Below are 23,010 nucleotides of genomic sequence, written 5' to 3'. Positions count from 1 at the left end.
GGTGCTCTGTGCAAAACGCGTCGACATCTGCTTCCAGCTGCAAAATGCCATTCGCGGACGCTGAAGAACTTATTTCCAAGGCAGCGGGTACAAGCGATTGGGCGTTTTAAAACCACCAGGAACAGCAAAGAGGCGCGCTTCTTTGCTTGCGCCGAAACACACCGACTGGAGGCGGATAACGTAGTCGGCAGGATTCGAACCTGCGCGGGGAGACCCCAATGGATTTCTAGTCCATCGCCTTAACCACTCGGCCACGACTACAACAAGCCCCACTGCCGCTGCGTTCTTGCTACAATCTTACCTGGATCGCGAGGCGCCGGCGGAAGCCTATTTCAAAGTCGTTCTCCGTTTCAAAAAAACATTTCCAAAATACAAGCCTTGCAGACAGACACGCCTCAGAGGACTTAAGGGTGGCTTCATGTCGGAATGATAAAGTCTCCCCGTCCGGACATGAAAATGCCACTTTGTTACACACAAAAAAAGAATCAACAACAGAGAAATGCCCACAAGCATTTGAAAAGCCGCACCACGTCGCACTTGAAATAGCTCAAACATTAGTGGTAGACGCAGGAATCGCCTTTTTATTTACGCTCTTACCAACGCGATGGAAAGCAAAACAAAGCAAAGCAGAGCAAAACAAAACGAACAAACGAAAACCTTGCGTATAACGCCGTTACGTGCCCAAGCGGTATTGTACATCATCCTAGCACTGCACCCCGGGGTGTACAGTATATGGGAACGAGCACACGCCACGAATCGTCTCGAATCACTCCCCACAGCTGTAAGGCGCCTTGAAGCGTGCACCCCCAACATTCTTCTTTGCGCGTCTGTGAAAGGTAAACTCTTGAGCAAACTCTAAACCAGCTCTAAGGAAACTAATCCGATTAGACGTTACTTTGACTCATCCTTTAAGGGACCTTTGTTAATTGGAGAAATCAATGATTTCGAATGAATTCTGTATGCGTTAAAAGACAGCTATACACAGAAAACATGCAGGACACTGCTCATGATGTTTCCCGAGCCGAAACACAGTGCGTTTTTCCAAGCCATCTGACAAAGCCCGCCCACTGAAAACTGCAGCAGATCGTGTAAAGACGTTCAACTTTGTAACTACTGCACGCACAGGAAGCAGAATAAATTCCTCTTTTCAAACTGTCAAAGGTTTGCTTTGCGAACGCTGCAGGACATCGCACAATCTCTTTTGAACGGGGACAAACGATTTCTTATGAGGCGCACTAAGTACAGACGTTTAAAAAGCTCCACTCATGCCGACCATGCAGCATGAAGAAGCGCAACCTAACGTTTGCATTCCTAGCACTGTTGCAACCTAGCACTGTTGCATTCCACGCATCAGTAGCTAAGAGAATATCATTTAAGGCTCTTGTTAATGCTGTTTCAGAAACCAGACTGAAATTTCTCAAGTATATTATTTGAATCCAGATACGATTGACGTTGGGCAACAACTATTCTCTCAAAACTTTTAGATTGAAATGGGACCTTTGAGACAGGCCTGTAGTTGTTAAGAACTTGTGGATCCAAATTTGACTTCTTAAGGAGCGGTCTAACAACCGCTACCTTAAATTGATCAGGTACAACGCCTGACGCAAGCGATGCATTCATCATACTAATTATAGGTCCTGCCAGTCCTTCGAGGGAATCTTTGACTAGCTGAGTGGGTATGGGATCTAGCGAACAGGTGGTTGACTTTGTCTTACGTCTGTGTCCATGAGTCCACCATAAGAAGAAATCTGAACAGAAATCTGAGTGGTGATCATGCGAGGTCACCACGGAGGAAACCACTGCTCTCCCCCCAAAAAAAACCACCACTGCCCCTCTCAAGTTTGCTAAAGACCACATGGATGTTCCACAGCAACTCCTGGAACAATGTTCTGTGGACAGACGTGACAAAAGTTGAACTTGTTGGTAAATGTGCACAGCGTTATGTTTGGAGATAACAAAACACTGCATACCAACTCCAAAACCTCATCCCACCTGGGAAGCATGGCGGAGGCTGTACGGCTTGCAATCATCGAGGGACCGATGAATTCCAAGATGTATCAGGAAATTCTACAGCAGAATGTCAGGGTGTCTGCCTGTGATCTAAAACTCGAAAGACGCTGGGTCATGCAGCATGACAAAAACAAAGGAGTACATCAACAACAGAGTGGCTGAAACAGAAGAAATTCCATATTTTGGGATGGCCAAGTAAGAGTCCTGACCCCAATCCCATTGAAGTGCTGTGGCGTGATCTGAAGCAGGCCGTTCAGCGCAAGACATCCCAAAAATATACATGAACTGAAACAGTTTTGCATAGAGGAATAGGCCAAAATACTTCCTAACCGCTGCTCAGGTCTGACCAGCCGCTACAGAAAGTGGGGATTGAGGTTTTTGTCATAAAGGAGGTTCCACTAGCTCCTTAATATAAGGGTTCACATACTTTTTCCATCAATGACCTTGATTGTTTAAACCATTTGGTCAATAAAGAAACAGCAATGTCAAATGTTGGGCGTGTGTTGTTTGTGAAATCAGACTCTCTTTATTAATTATTATGACTTAGATAAAGATAAGATCACATGTTAGGAGCCATTCATGCAGAAATCCACATCATTCCGAAGGGCTGTTTACAAAAGTTTTTCTCCCAACTGTATGTGAGAGAAAAGCAGAGACGCTCACTGAGTAAGGTGGGGTTGTAGCTTTGCAAATCACAAGGACATTTGTACGCTCAAAATGGGACAGGAGCACCCCAGATGGGACTCAAACCCACAATCGCTGTTTTAGGAGGCCAGTGTCTTAGCCATTAGGCCACTGGGGCACACTGGGGAGGGTCAATCACGCTGATGAGAGACAGTTTTTTTTTCCTTTGCTTTTTCAAAGGGATCCCCAAAATTAGGGAAGTTAGGCAGCAGAAGGTTTACTGTGACCTGAGAAGGACCGGCATCCAATCACGGTGGTACACACACACACGCTCTCACTCATCTGAGCTACACGGCTACCAAGATGATCTCAGGTGCGCCGAGCTGGTACGGAACATATTGAACTGATCGACGACGAATTGTCTCTCAGACAGGCTTTTCACCTCTGAGCTCCCTGACTGACAGTGATCAGCTAGGTAGTGAAACAGTCAGCTGCTTCTAAGCCTTAAACAGCTGCATCTCGGCGCTTCCACGGAGAGATGATTTGAAAGCCGAACATCGCCTATTGGGAACACCTTTCTATCACTAGTTTAAGAGACTCTTAAGGTCTTGCAGAGGTGCCTGTCTAATAGCATGTGCTTTGCAAGCTATAGGTGTTTAGGCTGAGGCAGAATGCCTGTTAACAAAATGTTTTTCTAAAGGGGCCTCGCACTCTTTTCCAAGCAATGGTCACCATCCCCACCGAGTGTCACAATGTAGTCATGTCCTAGGACATCACCTGTTAGTCTCCATTTGTCTGCCACCAACACTTTAGGTTACGGAGTCACAACCGCACCCCGGAGACCAGAGGAGCCATTGGCGTTCTGGCGGCGCAGATTGGGCTGAAGGTGGGACGCTTGAATCTCGCTGTTGGAGGCCTTCTGAAACTGACCCAAGCCTTTCCCTTGAATTAAATGTAAATAAGAAATGAACCCCAGATGCACATGGAATCAATCACGTGTTTCCTTTGAGCCGTTTCAGAGACTGCTCCAGAGTTTACCTTGCACAGATGCGCAAAGATTAATGATGGGGGTGCACGCTTCCAGGCGTCTTACAACTGTAGGGACTGTTTAGAGACAATTCGTAGATTGTTCTCATTTCCCTCTATTCCCCGTGTTGCAGTGGTAGGATGACGTAAATTCCTGCTTCGACACGTAACGGCATTATAATCAAGTGCAGGAGCTGAGGGCTTTAGTTTTGTTTCGTTTTCCATGGCGTTCGTAAGCGCGCAAATCAAAGGCAATTCCTGCGTCTAACACGAATGTAAATGCTTTGGAAAGTGCAGTGTGGTGCAGCTTGTAAAATCCTTTTCCACATTTGTGGTTTGTTGATGTTTTTTCTGTCTGCCAAAGTTGCATTTTGACATCCGGACTGGGGGACTTCATCATTTGAACGTGAAGCCAGCCTTAAACCCTCTGAGGCATGTCTGTCTGCCGGCACGAATCTTGTGAAAGGTATTTTTTTTTTTAACGGAGAGCGACTTTAAAAAGGTTTCCGCAGCGACTTCGCACTCCGTGTTAGATTATAGGAGGAATGCGGCGGCAGCGAGCTCGCTTTTGTCATGGCCGAGTGGTTAAGGCGATGGACTCGAAATGCGTTGGGGCTTCCCCGCGCAGGTTCGGAACTTGCCGACTCCGGCGTCTGCCGCACGTCGCCTTGTGCCTGCGCGGCAAAGGCAAAGTGCCGCTTCTCCTTTCCCGGTACTATAAAAATGCTAAATCGCTTGGACCCGCTGCCATGGAAAGCAGTTCTTCAGATTACCACACATTCTGCGTTCGCACCTCTGGTGCTCTACTTATGCCTTTGAAAACCTAATGAATAAAGCTGAAAGAACCGACACGATATGTAGGTGCTCGTAAAGCACGCATTAAAGATCTGTTAACAGCAAGGGTTTCAGTGGGTTAACTGAGGAGAAGGCGTGATCGCTAATTGTTGACTTTTTATTTGGTGTTAGAAACACTCTTACTGTGCATGATGTGCAACAAATGTAGCCACAGAAATTGCATCACGCTTTCATGTATGCTATTGCAAACACCAACGTTGCCTAGATAGAAAACCGAAATAGCCGTGGGTTTGCTTGTTGGTCTGAAGGATCTCTCTTCGAATCTCTATCATTTGTCAATGGAAGTAAAAGGCGCTGCAATCTCATACGTTCAGAATCAAACCCGCAGCTGTTGTTCGACTTTATTTCTTGACTAATTACAACTGAGTGTCGCATGAGCAGTTACTAAACTTGTCTGGTATATTTGAACACAAATGCCGTTCTTCAATTAAAACTAACAGTACATTGTCAGGGACATTCAGTTCTATACAAACAAGAGACAGACAAGAGAATATTTCTACCTTTCATGTGGACTACGTGTTGACTTACTGATCGGAATAATTGAAAAGTTCGGGTTCATAGCCGATGCAGTGCGTGCTAATTAGAACAACAGCAACGCTGAGCTCTCAGCACCGTACTGAGCCCAGGTGTTTTTCTAAAGCTGTCAGGTGCAGTTCATTTACATGAAGGAAATCTCTTACTGGGTACGATTACAATACAGTAAGTAGCACAGGCTACTTAGGGAGTAGCCTGATGCGTTTAAAAACGACCCGAGCCAGGCAGAAGTCGAACCTACAATCTCCTGATCCGTAGTCAGACGTGTTATCCATTGCACCACTGACCCTGGTGCAACACTGCAGGACTGCAACCCGGTGAGCTCAGCACTGCAACTAGTAAAATACCCCCGGTCCATTCTTTTCCAAAAGTGAGAAACACCTGTTTTCTACATTTTGTCTGTTTTAAAACCATATCTCTTTAAACCAAACCAAGAGTTTGTCTTTTGCTCTGATATTCTGATTCATTTCGATTTCAAAGAAAAAAAAAACTACCTTCCAAAGCATCATAAAATTGTCCCTTCTTCCAGACTCTACTTCTCTCTTGTAGTAGTACAGCAGACCTTTCCAGGTGAGCAGATCACAGAGTCCGAAATGAGCTTCCTCCATCAAGCAAAGTACCTGAACATGACTCTGTCATCATAAAAGCGCCCCTGTAATAAAGAAATTCAATCTGAAATCAAGAGGGCAGTTGCCTACTGAAATACAAGAAGTCATCAATTTTAACCTAGCAACACATTAAAGGCTGCATCTATACAAGTACGATTCTAGAAATGCTCACCAGATTACGTTTTAAGAAGGAACTGCGCTTCAGGTTCTGCCGAGATCTTAACTCGGATGGCAGGATTCAGAGTCCGGAGTGCGGACTGATTGCGCACGGAGGGTCCATATACTGTGGATCCCTCAGTGATCTTCCGCGTATTCAAACCGCCAGCGTGTGACTCCCCTGTCCCCGTGACCTCATTGCTCTGCTCTCTCCTCTGTGCAGCCGAGCCCGATTCACGGTAAAGTGAAAAAAAAATATGCCCTCAACGTGAGATTTACTCTGGAGCGAGGATAGATGTTACCTTTTTATCATTGAACAGGATGTATGTGATGTGGCGACTAGGTTCAATTTTGTATCCTCTTTAAAAGATTAAGGACTGGGGTGAGCGTGATTTACCACCCTTTCAGCTAAGAACCCGACGTGCGCACCGTTTAAGCTGCATAGACTCGGTCGTTTAACTCTTCTCCATTAGCAGGGTTAAGGTTAAAGAAAAAAAACATTGCTGACTTCTTTTTTTTTTGCCAGCTGCTAGCGCTGATTAGCAAGGTTTGTATTTCATGTTTTGCAAGTTGCATCCATTTTAAGAAAAACAAGTCGTGTTAAAGACAGGAAATGAATACTTGCATTTAATTAAGTCTAGCCGTAGGCAGTTATCCACTGGGATTCAGACCCAGGGTCTCCTGTTTACTAGGCAGGCACTTTAACCAACTAAGCCACAGCGCCCCGGGAGTGCTGTCCTTTTGCAGCCACTTGGACACACCACTCAGACACATCTGCATTCGGTGTGTGCTCCGCCTGCTCGCTGAGCAAGTTGCCACCTTTACATACAATAGCAACATCGACACCAAGAGAAAGGATGACAAATGGCTTTTATCTGGAACTTTTCATGTCCAAGGAGCTCAATGTGCTTTCTGTGTACAACAGGGCCACTGAACTCCACGCTGGCCACTGAACCACAGCAGTGGCTTGCTGGCTTGACATCTCCCAAGGAAAATGTTGAAATCGCATGTGGAACAGGAAAATGACCCTCGAGTACGAGGGAAAAAAAAGAAAAAGATCATCTGGAGCGCGCCAACCCAGTTGGGACAGCCCAGTTTTGTTGATGAGGTGGCCGAGTGGTTAAGGCGATGGATTGCTAGTCCATTGTGCTTTGCACGCATGGGTTCAAATCCCATCCTTGTTGGTTTCCATGTCTGTTTCCATTCTGTTTTTGATCCCTATTGCTCAATGCACAGTGAAAGCATTGCATACATGTGTCTGACAATGAGAAATGGGCCCCTGAGACAGTCATTTGCCTGTTTCACAAATGATCGTATTTTACTAGAGATTCTGTTTGGGATTCAGATGTGCATTCGGACAGCAATCCCTTTCAAGAAATGATACGTTCTGGATGAGGTCAAAGGTGCATCATTTGGACACTTTGTGGGCTTGAAATACAAAGAAAATCATGTTCTATGGTACAAGATAAATACAAAACTTAAGCTTTTATTATAATTAGATTTGTTTATAAAGCATAAGCAATCATTTATTACATTAATATATGTAAAAATAACATTTTAGCATCATACGTTTAGTATATTTAGTCCCTAATGCTGAAAGAAATGATCATAGAACATGACTTCTAACCTTACCTGCTGTGTTTTTGATCCCTATTGCTCAATGCACAGTGAAAGCATTGCATACATGTGTCTGACAATGAGAAATGGGCCCCTGAGACAGTCATTTGCCTGTTTCACAAATGATCGTATTTTACTAGAGATTCTGTTTGGGATTCAGATGTGCATTCGGACAGCAATCCCTTTCAAGAAATGATACGTTCTGGATGAGGTCAAAGGTGCTGGAACACTGTATTTAGGATGTGTTTGCAGTTATTCTGTGTTTCTAGCTTCAACCCAGTGATATATATATATATATGCTCACTGATTTTTTGGTACATGCCCAGGGCAATAATCATTATGAGGATTTATTTCCATATGTGCTAGAGGTAGTGTTGTGAAATTCTTCAACACACTGGATCGCAGGTTTAAACCTGCACTCTTACTCCTTAAATACCAACAAATGCAGATATGTGGCAATCATATTGTAGCGGACACTCATTTGCCTGTTTCACAAATGATCATATTTTACTAGAGATTCTGTTTGGGATACGGATGTGCATTCTGACAACAATCTCTTTCAAAAAATGATTTTACCTTATCGCAGCTTTGCCCCTCTTGCCTCTTTGGAAAATATCTCCATCTTGTGGTCGTTGTTGGTAATGTTTAGACAATATCTCCATCTTGTGGTCGTTGTTGGTAATGTCTAGACAATATCTCCATCATGTGGTCGTTGTTGGTAATGTCTTCTTATGCCCTTTTTTATTTCAATTCTTTATTAGTTGATTCTAGAATCTCTACAATAGAGCTGAAAATATCAGTTTTGTAGCAGACAATATGACATTAGTTATAGTCCAAATAAGACTTTATTACCCTGTTTGTAACATAACAAATTAAAATTGATTAAAACTAAGTTTGGAACACCAGGGAACATAAAAAATGATTTTTAGGAAAACCATGAGGTTCTCTGTGTCCGATGCCTGCAAGGGGAGAAAGCTAGAATCCTTTGCTTTTTCAAAATTTGAAAATAAACATCATATAACAACAGCTTTCATTCCTAGGAGTGAAAAATAACCATTTTTGAAGACATATTAGTTTCTAAAACACTACAATAAAGTTAAAAACATCCGTTTTATATTACTTTTAGTATTTTTAGTGAAATTAGTCATTTATTGCACTATTTTTAATATAATCTCTAATTAAAAGTGAATAGAATTAAGTTTGGAGCAACAAGGAACACAAAAAAAAAAGATTTTAAGGAAAAAAATGATGTCTTCTGTGCCAGGTGCCTGCAAGGGGAGAAAGCTAGAATCCTACCCAGGCTCCTGGAGTTCTGTCCTGGCTAAAGGAGGGTGAATCCATCCCCTTCAAAGCTCCATGAAAAAATGATCATTTAAAATTTGAAAAAAAAAACATCATATAACAACAGTTTTCATTCATAGGAGTGAAAAACAACCATTTTTGAAGACATATTAGTTTCTAAAACACTACAATAAAGTTGAAAACATCCGTTTTATATTACATTAATTTTTGTGAAATTAGTCATTTATTGCACTATTTTTAATAAAATCTCTAATTAAAAGTGATTAAAATTAAGTTTGGAACAACAAGGAACACACAAAAAAAAGATTTTAAGGAAAAAAATATTGTCTTCTGTGCCACGTGCCTGCAAGGGGAGAAAGCTAGAATCCTACCCAGGCTCCTGGAGCTCTGTCCTGGCTAAAGGAGGGTGAATCCATCCCATTCAAAGCTCCATGAAAAAATAATATTTTTAAATTTGAAAAAAAAAAAACATTATAGAACAACATCTCTTGGTCCACAGAGTGCAAAAATCCAACTTTGAAGAAAATCCATTGACTGATCCCCGAATCCTGAAGTTTCTTCGCATGATATCGGGCTTGCAACCACTTTCTGGAAAATTTTCAGCTCCATTGTAGAGATACTAGAATCAACTAATAGAGAATTAAAATAAAAAAGGGCATAAGAAGACATTACCAACAACGACCACAAGATGGAGATATTGTCTAGACATTACCAACAACGACCACAAGATGGAGATATTTTCCAAAGAGGCAAGAAGGGCAAAGCTGCGATAAGGTAAAATCATTTTTTGAAAGAGATTGTTGTCAGAATGCACATCCGTATCCCAAACAGAATCTCTAGTAAAATATGATCATTTGTGAAACAGGCAAATGAGTGTCCGCTACAATATGATTGCTACATATCTGCATTTGTTGGTATTTAAGGAGTAAGAGTGCAGGGGGTTTAAACCTGCGATCCAGTGTGTTGAAGAATTTCACAACACTACCTCTAGCACATATGGAAATAAATCCTCATAATGATTATTGCCCTGGGCATGTACCAAAAAATCAGTGAGCATATACATATATCGCTGTGTTGAAGCTAGAGACACAGAATAAGTGCAAACACATCCTAAATACAGTGTTCCTGCACCTTGACCTCATCCAGAATGTATCGTTTTTTGAAAGCGATTGCTGTCAGAATGCACAACTGAATCCCAAACAGAATCTCTAGTCAAATATGATCATTTGTGAAACAGGCAAATGAGTCTCTCAGGTGCCCATTGCTCATTTTCAGACACATTTATGCAATACTTTCACCATGCGTTGAGCAATAGGGATTAAAGATACCAGAGGTAAGGTTTAAAAGTGATTCTGAGGTGCAACACATCAGCGAAACAGCTAGGCATCTGAAATGCGGGGTTTGAGAGCCCTTCAGGGAACACCGTACCCTAAAGGTACCAGAAGTCCACTAGTATAAGCATTAAGTCACTGTCAGCCCTGTTGCAATGTAATTGCTACATATCTTCATTTCTTTGGTTTTTAAGGAGTAAGAGTGCAGGGGGTCTAAATCTGCGATCCAGTGTGTTGAAGTATTTCACAACACTACCTATAGCCCGTCTGGAAATAAATCCTCATTCTGATTATTGACCTGGGCATGTACCAATAAATCACTGAGTATATATATATATCACTGTGTTGAAGCTAGAGACCTGTATGTAATAATATGATGCTAAAATGTTATTTTCACATGTAAGAAAACCGGCTCAGGGACGCCAAATATGTAATGTTGCCATAGCAAAATTAAATGTAGGGGGTCTCTGAAGGCACCAGTTCTGTAGGGTTTGGGCATTTACTGAGACAATTATTAATTGTAGCAGTAAATCACAAAGTTGATTCTTTTGATAGCTTTAGAATCCAACCATGTGACATAACTCAAACAACGCGCACACACAGGTACTAATACACGAGGATACATTTATTAATACATAAAATATGCATGTAAACCTAACAGATCTTATCAAGAGGGTTATCAGAATACAAAAGATATATATTCAGTCAGTTACGAAGTGTTACACATATCAAGAGGACATACGTTCAGTATATCATTCATTAAGACCGTTTCGTTAATGAACTTGGTTATAACTTCTACATTAGATACTCAAACAAGTACATAACTCTTAGGAATTAAATTGATATCAACTGGTTGGGATAACAATTGAATTCTCGAGCTGTAATGCATTGAAGTTGAATACTCATCCAATCTTTGGGGATTCAGATCTTCCTGCGGGCACAAAGAAACAGTTGCAGGCTGTTGCTGTCCAATCCGCGCTCTCTGGCTCCGTGCCAGGCTGTGCTGTGCGGCTTGCGACGCTGCACTGCTGATGCTCACTGTGGGCTTTAACTAGCAAAGTTTGTGCACAGGAGAAAAGATGACTGTGGGTCCCAGCAAGTCAGGAAGAGGACCGGTTCGTTTCTGATGAAGAGCTAGTTCTGAATAGTGATTCAGCTGTCCACAGTTCCGACCTGTTCACAAGGCCTGCTGCTGGTGCTAACCTCGGGTGGATCCTCTGGTTATTCTCTGGCAACCTCCGCTCTAGACTCTTAGAACAAAGGAAAGTTCTGGCACTCGTACACACTGGCCGTTCCGTGGTTGTCCGGGCTGAGTCTCAGGATGGTCAGGAGGCGCGCTGCGAGAATGTCCTGCCCTTGGGAGCCTTCTGCTCCTGGGCCGTCCTGCCCTGGAATTCTCCTTTGAATTCCCTTTAGAATTGTCCACAGAATCCTCTGAATCCTCCCTTCTGAATCTTACTGAATCTCACAGGCTCTCTGTGTTGCCTGTTTTTACCTGGAGGAACTTCAGCTCATTGATTGGCTGAAAGTTCCATGGGCATCAGAGTCCCACGTGGGTTACTCGGCCCTACCAGTCCCTGATTGATTGATCAAGGTGAGATATGAGTCACTTAGTCCTGACACTTAGTAATGCAGTCCAGATGTCCAACTGGCACTCCCTAGACAGATAGGCGCCAATGGATGACCATTGATCATGATAGCCAGGCTTAGCTAAGTGCATCCCCCTTTGGGAGCTGTCCTAGGACCTTAAATCACCCTGCAGAACAGTTTCTCTGTGGCTGCACCACAGAGATGAACAGAGAAATGGGGCCTCATTTGGGAAGGCTCAGAACACTTAATTCTGCCTTATTAATAAGCCTCGCCGCTACATATCCCCCCTTTTTGAAGGTCATGAGGTCCTGAGGCGTTGTTGCCTTCAAAACAAAACAGAGTTAAGTGATGTCCCTTGCCATTAGAACATTAATCTTAAATGTCCACATTACTCCTCGAGAATTCATACCGGAACCAGCGTTGGATACAAACAGGATGAATAACATCTGGAGTATGTATAAACACGGTAGGAGACATTATCTAAGTCTAGGAATTACACATCAGGAAGTTCACTGTCAATATCTGATACCTCTGTAGTACATATTTGGGGAGAAATCACTTCCTTTCTTTTGACATGCTACCTTTGACTCATTCATGCTACCCAGATTACATTTTGATGCAAGAGTACAGCATTCAGAGTACACTGTCAGTCATGATCCAGCTTCCCAGCAGCAGTGTTACAATAACAACAGTTCCTGTTCCCAGCCCCGCGATAAACCACAACACCTGTGTTGGGTATCTGCTTGGGTGGTTTGGAGGTTTGTTCCATTAAAGCAAACTAACTACCTGTACCTCTTCAGGGCTTACTGTTTCTTGGATTTCTATCCAATTCAATAGTGTGGCACCTGAAGGCATCCATGACCTCAAGTTTGGTCTTATGTTGTCTGGTTCCAGACCGTACAGTGTTAAGTTACCATGCTGTACTATGGCCTCCTCGGGAACTTGCAGGAAAACTGTTTGATTAGGTAGCTGCATTGTGGTAGCTGTATCATGCCTGTCACAAGTCATAGTGTCAGTTAAATGTGGTGTGCTGACCAGCCATTTACTTCCTACCTGCTCTTCATGGGGTTCATTAACCTCCCTCTGCTCGTTAGTAGCTTTACACCCTTCATTGGTGAATCGTTTAGACACAGCCAATGGATAGCTTTGGTGGCCATACCCATCTCAAGATTTGGAACCAAATTCAATCTTGGATTGCCTTCTGGGTGAGCTATGAGCGATGGGGTTAATGTCACATACTCCTCTACTGAGAAGAGTGGAATCAAGTGGGTTGGGAATCGTGCCGTGGTTAGACTAGCTACAGTGGCACTAAGCTCCCTTAATAGGTCTTGTGTCAACATTCTGGCCTGTTGCACACAAGCATAAACCCACTGTATAACACCAACAATCATGTCCACTGGTTGGGGAATAAGGTTTAACCCTGTTGCATAGGAAATTGCCTGTAGGGTTTTCCCTAAGCTTTCCAACTTTTGCTGCTGTCGATACAGTCTGTCACTACCCTCCGGCATCTCTGACCCCTGCCTTCTTGGGGCAGTCAGGGTGAGAGTGCCAGTAGCACACAAACCTACCAGAAAAAAGCAAACGTGCAACAGTGGCGGCAGCAATCAGTCCTCCCAAAAGTCTTTTCGGGTGGCTGATCCCAGTCATCTCCTTCTGAGTGACTGTCGCCTTTCTAAGCTGGCGCAGCGTGTACATGGTGTCTTTCTCAGTATGCCCTGTGGCATCTTGGGCACCAACATCCTGGAAATATGGGGAGATCTGACGCAGCTGCTGATGCTGCTCCTCCTTTTCCAGGGCATCTGCTTTTTCGATTTGTTCATGCCTGTGCTCTAGGAACCCTGCAGGGGGTGGTGCAGCGGTAGAGCATGCCTGACCCTCGGCTGAGTGGTCATCTGGAGCACCTGAGTGATCTGGGATTGTTACCCCATTCTCACTGTTCAGGTCCACCCTGCACACTTCCTGATTGAGGAATCCCTCTATCGGCATGTTTACAATCGTTCGCTGGGCGTGGGTGTAGGACACCTGCTCGCTCCCCCCTTCCCTTGCTAGGGGTTCAGGGAGCTGCCCCAGCACTGGGATAGCTAGTTCACTGTCTTTGAACTTACTATCACTCACCAGGCCCATGTCAGTGCAGGCGGGGATTCTGACACCCCTCTTTGCGATGTCCTGCACTGGCAGGCGGGTGACTTGACCATCCAGCTCCAGTCTGGCTGAACCACTGTTGGTCAGACTCAGACTGACAGACTGAGCTGGTGGCTGTAAGAAAACCGGCTCGGCTTTCATTCCCTGTCCCTTCTGGGGGACTGGGTGTGTTGGCAACCCTGCCGTTGAGGCAGGAACAATCAGGTCAGTCTCACTCACTACCTGGTAGTTGTGAGAAATAATGTTACCTGACTGCAGGTTCCCTGGGTCACAGCAGAGGGAATCGGCATCTGGGATCAGGTGTGTCCACAGCGCAGTAGTCTCAGCGTCCAGCTGGACCTCCTGTCTAACCTGTGAATGTTGCACCAGGGGCACCTGGCGGTGGCCCTGTGACAGCTGCTCAAGCAGATCCTTACTAATAGAGGACCTCTCAGGGCTAAGGGTGAGGGCTACATCACCAACCTGCTCTCCTGCCATCTGGATCCCTTCCACCACTGCAGGGTGGTGTTCCTGACCCCTCTTGGGTGCCAGGGTGCACAGGGAAAGCTCCTTTTCATCGCCAGGTGGGGAGATCTGCTCCTCTTTAGGGATGTAAAAGGTGTGTGCTTTACCTGGTGGATCAGGCGGCTGCTTGGAGCACCGCTCCTGTGGCATGGAGGCTGTTGGGACCTTGGCCGGGACACGACTTCCCTGTACAGTGCCTTGCGAAAGTATTCGGCCCCCTTGAACTTTTCAACCTTTTGCCACATTTCAGGCTTCAAACATAAAGATATAAATTTTTTATTTTATGTGAAGAATCACCAACAAGTGGGACACAATTGTGAAGTGGAACGAAATCTATTGGATTTTTGAAACTTTTTTAACTAATAAAAAAATGAAAAGTGGGGCGTGCAAAATTATTCGGCCCCCTTGCGTTAATACTTTGTAGAGCCACCTTTTGCTGCGATTACAGCTGCAAGTCGCTTGGGGTATGTCTTTATCAGTTTTGCACATCGAGAGACTGAAATTCTTGCCCATTCTTCCTTGCAAAACAGCTCGAGCTCAGTGAGGTTGGATGGAGAGCGTTTGTGAACAGCAGTTTTCAGCTCTTTCCACAGATTCTCGATTGGATTCAGGTCTGGACTTTGACTTGGCCATTCAAACACCTGGATAAGTTTATTTGTGAACCATTCCTTTGTAGATTTTGCTGTATGTTTGGGATCATTGTCTTGTTGGAAGATAAATCTCCGTCCCAGTTTCAGGTCTTTTGCAGACTCCAACAGGTTTTCATCCAGAATGGTCCTGTATTTGGCTGCATCCATCTTCCCCTCAATTTTAACCATCTTCCCTGTCCCTGCTGAAGAAAAGCAGGCCCAAACCATGATGCTGCCACCACCATGTTTGACAGTGGGGATGGTGTGTTGAGGGTGATGAGCTGTGTTGCTTTTACGCCAAACATATCGTTTTGCATTGTGGGCAAAAAGTTCGATTTTGGTTTCATCTGACCAGAGCACCTTCTTCCACATGTTTGGGGTGTCTCCCAGGTGGCTTGTGGCAAACTTTAGACGAGACTTTTTATGGATATCTTTGAGAAATGGCTTTCTTCTTGCCACTCTTCCATAAAGGCCAGATTTGTGCAGTGTAAGACTGATTGTTGTCCTATGGACAGACTCTCCCACCTCAGCTGTAGTTCTCTGCAGTTCATCCAGAGTGATCATGGGCCTCTTGGCTGCATCTCTGATCAGTCTTCTCCTTGTCTGAGCTGAAAGTTTAGAGGGACGGCCAGGTCTTGGTAGATTTGCAGTGGTCTGATACTCCTTCCATTTCAAGATGATCGCTTGCACAGTGCTCCTTGGGATGTTTGAAGCTTGGGAAATCTTTTTGTATCCAAATCCGGCTTTAAACTTCTCCACAACAGTATTACGGACCTGCCTGGTGTGTTCCTTGGTCTTCATGATGCTCTCTGCGCTTTCAACAGAACCTTGAGACTATCACAGAGCAGGTGCATTTATACAGAGACTTGATTACACACAGGTGGATTCTATTTATCACCATCAGTCATTTAGGACAACATTGGATCATTCAGAGATCCTCGCTGAACTTCTGGAGTGAGTTTGCTGCACTGAAAGTAAAGGGGCCGAATAATTTTGCACGCCCCACTTTTCATTTTTTTATTAGTTAAAAAAGTTTCAAAAATCCAATAGATTTTGTTCCACTTCACAATTGTGTCCCACTTGTTGGTGATTCTTCACATAAAATAAAAAATTTATATCTTTATGTTTGAAGCCTGAAATGTGGCAAAAGGTTGAAAAGTTCAAGGGGGCCGAATACCTTCGCAAGGCACTGTATATCCGGGGAACAAGGAAATATTTTTATTTCTTGTCCAGAGGGAACAGAAGGAATCTCCACATAGGCTTCTGTGTTCGGTGGGCACTGTGTGAGCACAGTCTGCCTCTTGGCCCCCCTTTCCTTCTGTACAGAAGGCTTAGGAGCCTTGACCTGTTTCCACACTTTGCCTTTCTGGTGATCCACCAAAGGTTCCTCTCTGAGTCGCATGCCCTTTTCTTTTTCAACCCGTTTGAGCTTGCCGTGTGACATCAAACACCTTTCAACCTCAGTGTCAATCAGTGTCTCACAGTGTAAGACATCTCCCATGGCAGCCTTGAGGTAAAAGCTTCTTGCTTTTCCTCTGTGTTTTACTGCCTGCTCTGTGACTTCAGGGGTGGAGTCAGCACTCACTTGGGAGTGGCTGAATTCATCCAGGCAGGAACCCTTCTGCTCAATCAGATAGACTGAGGGAGGGAGAGGGGGCGGGTCTCCGCCTCCTCATGGAGAGTATCAGCTCATTCACGCTTCCGGCAGCCTTGGGGAGCGGTTGTCCCTGTCCTAATAAAGCTTGTTCAAGCCTGGCCAGGCGGGTGGCTACTGAATCCTTTTGTTCAGCTTTATCTAGCCCTTTCCCTCCCCCGGTGTTCTCATGGCACTTAGGACGCTGGGTGTGGTCCTGTGTGCATGCTTTGGAACGGGGCTTAGCCAGCTCAGGAGCCTGTGCTCCTTCGAGCAGGGGGGAATTAACCCTGCTGGCTCTGACGGCAAACACAGTCACTTTAACAGCTTTTTGCTCAGAGCGACTTTGGACATCATACTCCCAGGATTTCTGCACGAATCTCTTAATATCAGTCATTTTCATGGTCTGTGCATCTGTATGCATTAAGATCATCTTTCTGACTGACGGGTGGAGATTCGCAATGAATAAACCCTTGAAATGTGTGTTCTCTTCGCAACCCTCATCATTTCGCCCTGCAAAATAAGTTCGTCTAAGTCTCTCGTAATATTCGCGAGGGGACTCTGCTCTCTTGTGCTTAATGTTAAGAGCGGCGGCTATCGCAGCAGTCGGGTCAATAAACGCACTGTTTTCTTCGATAAGTGCTTGACAAAGCTGCTCAAAATCATTACAGACTTCTTTCATCTGCCTAGCCATCCACTCATGTACAGCTCTGCTGGTAGTTTTCCTGACCAGAAACACTTTCTCCTGTTCTGTGGCGTTTGGCAGATACTGCAGGGTATACCTGAGGTCCTGAATATAACTCTCGATATTATTCTTTGACACTGCGGGGTCAAATCTCTCTATGTCCTTCGCTAGCTCTCTCAGAGAATGGAGATTTATCCTTCTAGCTTCTCCGCTGACGGAGATATGGAAGAGATCGTGGTCAGACCTGTCGCTGCTAGAGAGAGTGCTTAATAGCGACTCGAATTCAGACCTTTTAGCAACCATCGTTAAACTTAAAGAGTATTACTTTTAAGTACGAAATCACAGTTTTACCACAGAAAACCACAAGATCAAGTATGCAATCAACCCGGTAGATCGCAAAAGATCACAAAACAATCAAGCACTGCTTAAAGAGCAAGGGGAACTTTTTTTTCTTTCGGCTTTCAGCACACCGTATTGTTGTGTATGAAACCCGCGGCGTTTTATATTGAATTATTCCGCTTGGTTGACTCATTTCAGTCTTGCCACGCCCACCCAGGGACGCCAAATAATGTAAGAAAACCGGTTCAGGGACGCCAAATATGTAATGTTGCCATAGCAAAATTAAATGTAGGGGGTCTCTGAAGGCACCAGTTCTGTAGGGTTTGGGCATTTACTGAGACAATTATTAATTGTAGCAGTAAATCACAAAGTTGATTCTTTTGATAGCTTTAGAATCCAACCATGTGACATAACTCAAACAACGCGCACACACAGGTACTAATACACGAGGATACATTTATTAATACATAAAATATGCATGTAAACCTAACAGATCTTATCAAGAGGGTTATCAGAATACAAAAGATATATATTCAGTCAGTTACGAAGTGTTACACATATCAAGAGGACATACGTTCAGTATATCATTCATTAAGACCGTTTCGTTAATGAACTTGGTTATAACTTCTACATTAGATACTCAAACAAGTACATAACTCTTAGGAATTAAATTGATATCAACTGGTTGGGATAACAATTGAATTCTCGAGCTGTAATGCATTGAAGTTGAATACTCATCCAATCTTTGGGGATTCAGATCTTCCTGCGGGTACAAAGAAACAGTTGCAGGCTGTTGCTGTCCAATCCGCGCTCTCTGGCTCCGTGCCAGGCTGTGCTGTGCGGCTTGCGACGCTGCACTGCTGATGCTCACTGTGGGCTTTAACTAGCAAAGTTTGTGCACAGGAGAAAAGATGACTGTGGGTCCCAGCAAGTCAGGAAGAGGACCGGTTCGTTTCTGATGAAGAGCTAGTTCTGAATAGTGATTCAGCTGTCCACAGTTCCGACCTGTTCACAAGGCCTGCTGCTGGTGCTAACCTCGGGTGGATCCTCTGGTTATTCTCTGGCAACCTCCGCTCTAGACTCTTAGAACAAAGGAAAGTTCTGGCACTCGTACACACTGGCCGTTCCGTGGTTGTCCGGGCTGAGTCTCAGGATGGTCAGGAGGCGCGCTGCGAGAATGTCCTGCCCTTGGGAGCCTTCTGCTCCTGGGCCGTCCTGCCCTGGAATTCTCCTTTGAATTCCCTTTAGAATTGTCCACAGAATCCTCTGAATCCTCCCTTCTGAATCTTACTGAATCTCACAGGCTCTCTGTGTTGCCTGTTTTTACCTGGAGGAACTTCAGCTCATTGATTGGCTGAAAGTTCCATGGGCATCAGAGTCCCACGTGGGTTACTCGGCCCTACCAGTCCCTGATTGATTGATCAAGGTGAGATATGAGTCACTTAGTCCTGACACTTAGTAATGCAGTCCAGATGTCCAACTGGCACTCCCTAGACAGATAGGCGCCAATGGATGACCATTGATCATGATAGCCAGGCTTAGCTAAGTGCATCCCCCTTTGGGAGCTGTCCTAGGACCTTAAATCACCCTGCAGAACAGTTTCTCTGTGGCTGCACCACAGAGATGAACAGAGAAATGGGGCCTCATTTGGGAAGGCTCAGAACACTTAATTCTGCCTTATTAATAAGCCTCGCCGCTACACACATATATTAATGTAATAAATGATTGCTTATGCTTTATAAATAAATCTAATTAAAATAAAAGCTTAAGTTTTGTATTTATCTTGTACCATAGAACATGATTTTCTTTGTATTTCAAGCCCACAAAGTGTCCAAATGTTCTATGATCATTTCTTTCATCATTAGGGACTAAATATACCAAACGTATGATGCTAAAATCCTGAAAAAAGGATAGGCTCCATTTCGTCAGTAGATTGGAGTCCAAAACTGATTTGGGTCAATATACATTACCTTTGAAGATAAGGTACAGTCTACTGTAGGGAACCATCAACTTAGAAAGCATTGGCCTTCCCTGGGGGTCAGGTAGGTGCAAAAGATAAACCTTTATCCTATCTTTATCTTAAGATAAGTGTCCAAGCAGTATTTTTCCAAGTTTCACCAAGCTCATCATGTTGCCATAGTAGACAAAGTTCTATAAAATGTTAAATAACTTTAGAAAAAAGCATCTTGGTCTTTCAGTACTGTACAAGGTGAATTAAACTGTCCCTGGTAATAAAAAGTAATTAGAAGCATCCCAGAAACATCCCAGCATCCCAGAAACATTCTAGAAACATTCTATCTCTAGAAACATTAGCTGTTTTATATCATGTAATTTAGTGTGATGTTGTCAGAATTCAAGGACATTATCACACACAGAAATTGGTTCAGTTAAATCTAAAAAACACAGCTAAACATGGGTTTAAATGTAAAATAGAAGTCTTACCTCTTGTCAAAAGATTTAATTCAAGAAGCGATGTAATAAATGATTGCTTATGCTTTATAAACAAATCTAATTAAAATAAAAGATTAAGTTTTGTATTTATCTTGTACCATATAACATGGTTTTCTTTGTATTTCAATCCCACAAAGTGTCCAAATGACGCACTACATGATATAAGGAAGATTATCACATGCATATCGGTATTATCTTTCTTATGAAAATGCATTCCTTTCATTACATTTTACTTTTTAAAATGAACTCAAATTGTGTATAATGTAATAATGTAAGTAGAATAGATTCTAATAATATAATGATCCAGTGTGTTGCACTACTTCACTGCTTCACCGCTCTATGCCGTCTGGAAATAAATCCTCAGACTGCTCACTGCCCTGGGCTTGTACCAATAAATTACAGGAGCACATCTATATATCACTGCGTTGAAGCAGGAGACACACAATCACTTCAAACACATCCTAAATACAGTGTTCCAGCACCTTTGACCTCATCCAGAGCGTATCATTTCTTGAAAGGGATTCCTGTCCGAATGCACATCTGAATCCCAAACAGAATCTCTAGTAAAATACGATCATTTGTGAAACAGGCAAATGACTGTCTCAGGGGCCCATTCCTCATTGTCAGACACATGTATGCAATGCTTTCACCGTGCATTGAGCAATAGGGATTAAAAACACCGCAGGTAAAGTTAGATGTCATGTTCTATGATCATTTCTTTCAGCATTAGGGACTAAATATACTAAACGTATGATGCTAAAATGTTATTTTCACATATATTAATGTAATAAATGATTGCTTATGCTTTATAAAGAAATCGAATTAAAATAAAAGCTTAAGTTTTGTATTTATCTTGTACCATAGAACATGATTTTCTTTGTATTTCAAGCCCACAAAGTGTCCAAATGTTCTATGATCATTTCTTTCCAGCATTAGGGACTAAATATACCAAACGTATGATGCTAAAATCCTGAAAAAAGGATGTGCTCCATCTCGTCAGTAGACTGGATTCCAAAACTGATTTGGGTCAATATACATTACCTTTGAAATTAAAGTACAGTCTACTGTAGGGAACCATCAACTTAGAAAGCATTGGCCTTCCCTGGGGGTCAGGTAGGTGCAAAAGATAAACCTTTATCCTATCTTTATCTTAAGATAAGTGGCCAAGCAGTATTTTTCCAAGTTTCACCAAGCTCATCATGTTGCCATAGTAGACAAAGTTCTATAAAATGTTAAATAACTTTAAAAAAAAGCATCTTGGTCTTACAGTACTGTACAAGGTGAATTAAACTGTCCCTGGTAATAAAAAGTAATTAGAAGCATCTCAGAAACTTTATCTCTAGAAACATTAGTTGTTTTATATCATGTAATTTAGTGTGATGTTGTCAGAATTCAAGGACATTATCACACACAGAAATTGGTTCAGTTAAATCTAAAAAACACAGCTAAACATGGGTTTAAATGTAACAGAAGTCTTACCTCTTGTCAAAAGATTTAATTCAAGAAGCGATGTAATAAATGATTGCTTATGCTTTATAAAGAAATCGAATTAAAATAAAAGCTTAAGTTTTGTATTTATCTTGTACCATAGAACATGATTTTCTTTGTATTTCAAGCCCACAAAGTGTCCAAATGTTCTATGATCATTTCTTTCATCATTAGGGACTAAATATACCAAACGTATGATGCTAAAATCCTGAAAAAAGGATAGGCTCCATTTCGTCAGTAGATTGGAGTCCAAAACTGATTTGGGTCAATATACATTACCTTTGAAATTAAAGTACAGTCTACTGTAGGGAACCATCAACTTAGAAAGGATTGGCCTTCCCTGGGGGTCAGGTAGGTGCAAAAGATAAACCTTTATCCTATCTTTATCTTAAGATAAGTGTCCAAGCAGTATTTTTCCAAGTTTCACCAAGCTCATCATGTTGCCATAGTAGACAAAGTTCTATAAAATGTTAAATAACTTTAGAAAAAAGCATCTTGGTCTTTCAGTACTGTACAAGGTGAATTAAACTGTCCCTGGTAATAAAAAGTAATTAGAAGCATCCCAGAAACATCCCAGCATCCCAGAAACATTCTAGAAACATTCTATCTCTAGAAACATTAGCTGTTTTATATCATGTAATTTAGTGTGATGTTGTCAGAATTCAAGGACATTATCACACACAGAAATTGGTTCAGTTAAATCTAAAAAACACAGCTAAACATGGGTTTAAATGTAAAATAGAAGTCTTACCTCTTGTCAAAAGATTTAATTCAAGAAGCGATGTAATAAATGATTGCTTATGCTTTATAAACAAATCTAATTAAAATAAAAGCTTAAGTTTTGTATTTATCTTGTACCATATAACATGGTTTTCTTTGTATTTCAATCCCACAAAGTGTCCAAATGACACACTACATGATATAAGGAAGATTATCACATGCATATCGGTATTATCTTTCTTATGAAAATGCATTCCTTTCATTACATTTTACTTTTTAAAATGAACTCAAATTGTGTATAATGTAATAATGTAAGTAGAATAGATTCTAACAATATAATGATCCAGTGTGTTGCACTACTTCACTGCTTCACTGCTCTATGCCGTCTGGAAATAAATCCTCAGACTGCTCACTGCCCTGGGCTTGTACCAATAAATTACAGGAGCACGTCTATATATCACTGCGTTGAAGCAGAAGACACACAATCACTGCAAACATCCTAAATACAGTGTTCCAACACCTTTGACCTCATCCAGAACGTATCATTTATTGAAAGGGATTGCTGTCAGAATGCACATCTGAATCCCAAACAGAATCTCTAGTAAAATACGATCATTTGTGAAACAGGCAAATGACTGTCTCAGGGGCCCATTCCTCATTGTCAGACATATGTATGCAATGCTTTCACCGTGCATTGAGCAATAGGGATTAAAAACACCGCAGGTAAGGTTAGATGTCATGTTCTATGATCATTTCTTTCAGCATT

The 23,010-nt window shown here is 42.7% G+C and overlaps 1 non-coding gene across 1 annotated transcript; it reads right to left on the bottom strand.

Annotated features, from left to right (window-relative positions):
• Positions 1-179: 179 nt before the first annotated feature.
• Positions 180-261, bottom strand: trnas-aga (transfer RNA serine (anticodon AGA)). Its single transcript has one exon. It is a non-coding gene; the product is annotated as a tRNA-Ser (tRNA).
• Positions 262-23,010: the final 22,749 nt, after the last annotated feature.

This window comes from Lepisosteus oculatus, unplaced genomic scaffold (assembly GCF_040954835.1).
Source record: "Lepisosteus oculatus isolate fLepOcu1 unplaced genomic scaffold, fLepOcu1.hap2 HAP2_SCAFFOLD_40, whole genome shotgun sequence".
Lineage (NCBI taxonomy): Eukaryota > Metazoa > Chordata > Actinopteri > Semionotiformes > Lepisosteidae > Lepisosteus > Lepisosteus oculatus.
Note: the sequence above shows the minus strand (reverse complement) of the source record. Positions and strands in the feature narration are given on the sequence as shown.